The sequence below is a fragment of the Pinus tabuliformis genome, chromosome 9, assembly GCF_031772625.1.
Source record: "Pinus tabuliformis cultivar Carrire ecotype Pingquan chromosome 9, CPIR1, whole genome shotgun sequence".
Taxonomy (NCBI): domain Eukaryota; kingdom Viridiplantae; phylum Streptophyta; class Pinopsida; order Pinales; family Pinaceae; genus Pinus; species Pinus tabuliformis.
Window position 1 is genome coordinate 1,533,809,220 of NC_142307.1, and position 6,653 is coordinate 1,533,815,872.

A 6,653-nucleotide genomic window follows, 5' to 3' on the forward strand; every position below is an offset into this window, starting at 1 on the left:
CAGATTGTCTGGGTGGCTTGGCAAAGAGTAGGCAGAATGGAAGTTGGGCAGAGTATGATTCGCATCGATTTGCTACAATAATCTCACTTACTTCTCTGCAAGATTGGACCTGTACATCGTCAGATATAGTGGAATATTCAAAGAATTCAATTGTAGCATTCCTAAGTATCTAGTAACAATCATCAAGCAGACAATCTTGGAATCGTGAACATTAGTGTAATGAAGCAGTGTGTAAAATGGAGATAGTGAGCATGAGAAAACAATCAGCTTCCGGCATAAAATCCAGCATAAGCATAAGAATCGACATAAATCTCGTGGGCCAATTTCCAGTTTCGTTTCCATCTGGCCCTCCAGTGATTGCACCAACTAGAATATTCGGGTTGGGATCTGAGGCAGCAAATAATTTGGCCCCACCATTACATTTTATGGGAGTAGGCTGCACTGCAACTGAGGGTAAAGATGCGGCTCTGTGATGAATTCCTTGAGGAAAGCGATGACCATATCCCACCATATATGAAAGTTTGAGAGGATTATCTCCCAGTATGTAGTCCACCTGTCGCTTGGCAAATTGTCTGAGTCGCTCAGGACGAATTATTGTTGCTCCACATACAACAGTTTGATTAACATTGTTCAAATAACTAGCATAGGTTAAAAGTAGAAATGAGAAGGTTGTAACTCGCTGCATGTTACCCCCTGCATCCTTGTAAATAAGTCCACCTGGTGTGAATTGCTTCTGCGAATAAGGTGACTCTGGCATGAGAGAGCAGATGAAATAGTCAGCGTTTTCTCTGTAGCCTCCCAGAACTGTTACATTCCCATGTAAGAACAACTTAGCTAGCAAAACATCAATTCGAGCACGCTTATTGTCCCAACCAAATTTGACGCTGTTTTCTTTGCATCCAAACTCTAAGCCATTTTTAAAAGGCAGATAAGTGCCACCCATGAACTTGTATAGCAATGGTGTTTGAACTTAGAATTCTGGATGGCCACTGAAAAATGCCAGTGCCCCTACCAGTGGTGCATTGTAGTAGGTGGTGGGTTCGGATTGCGCGGGGAGTGCCTGACTGTCTGCATGTCACCTCTAGGCGTAAAATCCTGAAAGAAAAATGTTATAAGACAAGATATATCAAAATAAAATGCAACCCATGGCTTGACTCTTGGCTTGCAGAAGGTATCAACAATTAAAACGAATCTTCCCATAATTTGTAAAGAAATCAAGACGATGAACTTTCACGCCTATCGTAGTCTCCTATTTTTTCAAATTCTCCAGTAAGATGCCGCTTGACAAAAGTTGTGTTTCCGGTGCCTCCATTGCCAACGATAACAAGCTTGAAATTTGGACAATCGACTTGTGGACCAGGCTCGTTTTGACAATCAAGGCTCACCAAAGCGTTAATATTTTTTTCATGTCAAGAAAACCAGAATTGAAAATACAGTAAAAACCATTGTCACCTTCATTATTTTCTCCAGATGCAAGAAAGAAACAACAAACGCTGGTTTTCTCTTTCCCAGCTTGACAGAGAGCTTAAGCCGTTGAATAAGATCCTGGCAACCACCCATGCGGTGCTAACTAGTTCAACGCTTGATTAAAACTGCCTCCTTGATATTTAGTAATAGGAAAATCCGATTTGACTTATCGTGTAGTGATTTGTTCCTGCAAAATTGGAATTTGTATTATCGTTTCCTGATTTTCTGGACAAAGAGCCAGATTTTAATTTACGTTTTGGAGGATTTTGTGGGCGTTGCTTAGGGAGTTGCGATGGCAGAGGGCATCTTTTCCATTTTTGTATTGACAATTCATTTTTGAGTTTAATAAAGATCTCTTTCTCAATTTCCAACGCCGGGATAAGATGGCCTCTCACTGCTCACAGGGGACCGACCAGCTGGAAACTCCTCTCTCTTAGAGATTCCAGCAACTTCTTTTCTCAAGCTTGCTAGGTCATTGTCGACAGAAGCACCCTCCAGCAACGCAAACTTTCCTTCAAGGACATCAGTGCTGAGGTGATTAAGTGCATCTGCCTCAGACTCCAGCGCCATTACTTTTATATGAATTGTTTTATTTATGAGTGCGCTGGTTGACTGTTTTTTTTTTATTATTATTATTAAAAGTCTAAAAAAAAATGAAATTATCCCTATCTTTAAAAACAAAAATGGTTAGTTTTTTTTTTTTAAATATATTTTTTCTCTTTTAATAAATGAAAAACTAAAATTTAGAAAGAAACTAAACTTTCTCTAGACTTAATTTTTTTAACAAATGGACACAATGATTTGCATATTGAAAGATGTTTTCGATGAAGCATATTGCAAAACATTTATTTATTTTTGAAATTAGTCTAAATCATCCCTATTTTCTGATCCTCGCAATCGCACTAAGCGCGAAGGAGAGCATACTTATTCTAAGCAAAACTGAAAATGAAAGCAAAAATTAAAAATGAAAGCCTACCTACTCTATACTAATTAAAAAAAAAATAGTTACGTGTAATTAAACTTCCAATGAATCCATTCACGTAGCAATAACAACAATATATTCAGTAGCAATTTTTTAAATGAAAAATGAAAATATTCGAGAGTGAATGAGTCTAGTTGTTGTGACTGCAAATCAACTAAAAAATAAAAAGATGAATCTAATCTAGTACTTACCTGGAACCATTGTTCGATAAAGCTTTGATAGGCACAGTTTCTCTCACTTAGATCATGTTGTAACTCCTGTTCTTCTTCTCCGATCTATTGTTCTTCTTCCTCGATCTCCTGTTCGAATGATTGTTCACCATCAGATATGCAGGATTCTTCAGATGTTGAATCTTTGTTTATTTCTTGGGGAGTAGTTGAACTTTCAATTCTTGTCAAGATCTCCTTTTCCAGGGAAGAGGAGATTCCGACTTCTGCAAGGATCTGAGTGAACAACATGGAAGAACAACCTCCTCAACCACGTTGTTCGTGTAGGATGCAAAGATTTCCTCCTCTTCCTCCTTATGCAACTCCTGGACGTTGTCAAAAGAACAAAAAGATGCAGACTATCGAATCTAATACTTCCAGAGCTACTCCTTCTTATCCTCCATCTGAAATTGATCCACGAAATCCTCTCTTCCTGTGATTACTGAACCTAGGATTACTTCTTCATTTTCTAGTGAGTCTAACACAGTCGAAACAATAGCACCTGAGATTTTATTACCTAAGGTTATTGAACCTCAGTATCTTGAATAAAAAACATTACAACTTGAGGTTATACAACCTAAGGCACCTTAGTTAACTACACAAGTTACTTCAGGACCTTCCTCTTCTCTTCTTCTATCTCAGACCCAACCGTAACCTATATATGTTGGACCTAATAGTGAACCACTTCCACCTGGTCTTGTGAGCATTGAGGAGATTCCTCAAGAAGAGCCTCAACCCTCCTCTCCTATCCATTTGAGGGGGACTCCTCTTTACCAGGACCATCCTTTTCCTTCTCCTCATACTCCATCACAAGCTCCTTTGTCTGGTTCATCTCCTTTCCACTCACCCTTGAATTTCCCTTAGAAATCCTCTTTGGGACAGTTAACCATGACTGAGTCTGCTATGGTTTCTCAGCCTACATCTACCACTATGACTGAGACAACCCATGTTGTAGCTTCATCCATGTTTGCAACATTGTCGAAGACACATTTATATGGTGGCCCGTCCATCCCACCTAGAAGAAAGGCAAAGGTAAAAAGAAGAAATATAATCCTCCGCAAGACAAACAAAATAACCTGTCTTCTGATGAAAATCGGAAACCTTGTACCCATGGTTAATTTTTAATGAGGAGAATTTCACTTGTGACTGTCAACATCGTGTAGAAGTAAATCAATTCCTTAACTCATCTATTACACCCGTTGTGTTGACAGATCCCTTTCCTATTCAACAGACTAGCATGGTTGCTCTGGATCCCGCTTCCTCTTCCACTGTTATTATGCTTTCCTCCAATAAGTCGAAAAATGATGTTATGGTGGAAACCGGGAATAAATACTACAGTAATTTGAATCCCTCGACTGGTCAGTCTACTGGTCAACTTGCCAGTTCTACCACATCCCTGCTGGATCCTACTCCAAATATGATTCCTACTGAGTTAATGATTAAGCCTCCCAAGGGCGTTATCCATAAATATGCATTCAAACCTTGTGCGAGAGATGCATAAAATTATAACATAGTTGAGGATCTGGCTCAAGCTCCTTTAGTTATGTCAACTCTCGAGGTGTTGCAAAATTGTCCCACCCATAAGAAATATTTACTTTATGCAATTGGATGTATTGATCCCTCAAATTATAACCTTGTAGTGTTTAACCGTGAGAATCATACGCCCCAACTTCCATCCCAATTAGTTTTCATGATTCAGGTTGTCATTCGAAGTAATACCATCCATCACATCATTATGGTCGAAGGAGCTTCAACCTGTATCATGTCACTTTCTTGCTGGAATGCCATTGGAGTCACCGAATACTCTTAGGGCCTTTCATGGAAGAGGCTTCAAGCCTTATGGAACTTTGAATTCGTTACATGTTGAATGAGGTGGCAAGATAGTGTTAATAGAAGTCAAAGTTATCGATGGACCATTAGATTATCTAATCCTGATGATGAACCACAGAGGATGGTTCAAAACGTCGATACATAAAACAATAAAATGAGATGGATCCCAAAGAAATAACCACACAGAAGTCACATTTATCGATCGACCATTAGATTATAACCTTCTACTGGGTTGTACGTGGGTTTATGCTATGGTTGTTGTTGTTTCAACATATTTTAGAATGATAGCTTTCCCTCGTAATGGGTGTATAGTAGCCATTGATCAACTCACTTTCTTTGCTACAAATTCTCAAGTTCCTGGAAGCATCCATCTTGTGGGAGAAACCCCACATCCATACCATCATGTTGGGGTAAGACTACTTAAGGTCTCTTCCCTCATGGTAACCTTTTCACTTCCTCCTCCTTTTCCTTAGTCCCTTCCCGACAACTCTAATTTGGGTGCCTGTGTAAACATGATATCTTCTTGTGCTACTCCATCTGATCCTTCGGTAGTACCAAATGAATCTAATATTGATACCTTATGTGGCTGCATGTTGCTTTTTCCCGTTGAGATCAACTATGAATCCATCTATTCGGCCTGTACGACACATTTTGATTTCTCCTCTTCGATCGATTAGGTTGATCATTCCTTAGAATGCAACACATCCTCTGATCCCTTCACTGGTATATTTTCTACTAATGAATGCATCATGGAGATCATGATGCCATATGATGCGTTGTGGGATGACCATCACCATCATTACTCCTTACCAGATTCCTTAGAGGATAATCTTAATGATCTCTATTGGCCCAATGTCGTTGAGATGTTTGTGCATTATGTATCTATCCATAGTATCAATTCTGAGAATAATTTGTCAAATATTGAAGTGACTGTTCCTCTCAATATTTTGATCAAACCTGGAATTGTCGAGAATGTACATATTGGTGCATCTTGCTCTCCTTATGAGATCAATAACTATAAAGCCCTTTTCTAGGAGTTTAGAGACGTTTTCACTTGGTCTTATGAAGAGATGCAAGGTGTTTACCCCAAACATTATTGTACATGAAATCTAAACATATCCTGATGATTGGGTGTCAAACATTGTTCCTGTCATGAAGAAATAGGGAACAATTCGTGTGTGTGTCAATTACTGGGACATTAATCGTGCTTGTCCTAAGGACAATTATCCTACCCCATTTATCGACCAGATTGTTGATGATTGTGCTAGCAATGAAATATTTTCATTTATGGATGGATTTTTCCGGCTACAATCAGATCAACGTTCTCCCATCAGACCAACATAAAAGCACATTTATTTGTCCATGGGGCATATTTGCATATGAAAGCTCCCTTTCGGATTGAAAAATGTTGAGGCGAATTTTCAGAGGGCAATGAATTATGCCTTCCATGACATTAAGCACATCATACAACCATATTTGGACGACCTACCTGCTCACTCGAAACATTGTGTTGATCATCTGATGCATCTTAGGGCTATATTTTTACGTTGTCGGCATTATAACATCAGGCTCAATCCATACAAGTGTGTGTTTTGTGCAAGCTTTGGTCGACTTCTCAGCTTCGTTGTATCGAAGCAAGGAATTCGTATTGACCCATTGAAAGTCCAGGTGATCCTAGATCTGCCTGCTCCTTCTTTTCTTGTTCAACTTCAATGACTCCAATGGAAGGCTAACATTCTATGGATATTTTTTCCTAACTACAGTGAATTGACCAAAGTATTTACCTGCTTGTTAAAGAAATGGGTTCCCTTTCATTGGGATGACATTGCCCAAAAGTCATTTGATGCCTTGAAATATGTTCATATTTGGGCATAATTGTTGTATCCCCCGGATTACCAACGTGATTACTTCATGTACCTTACCACTGCAGTTACTACCATAGCTATGGTATTGGTCCAAGAGGATGAAGCAGGGAATGAACATCCTCTTTATTATTTGAGATGAAACCTAAATGATACTGAGATCAAATATACTCACATCGATAGTTATATTTTTCCACTGTCCAGGTTGTTCAAATATTTCGTCACTATATATTGCTTCGTAAGACTATGGTTATTGTAACCCCATGACATACATCTTGTCACAAAAATTGTTGGGGTCCAAGTACT

The 6,653-nt window shown here is 38.9% G+C and overlaps 1 pseudogene; it reads right to left on the minus strand.

Annotated features, from left to right (window-relative positions):
- Positions 1 to 211: 211 nt before the first annotated feature.
- LOC149154465 (endoglucanase 23 pseudogene) lies at positions 212 to 943 on the minus strand (annotated as a pseudogene).
- Between the last annotated feature and the right edge of the window lie 5,710 nt (positions 944 to 6,653).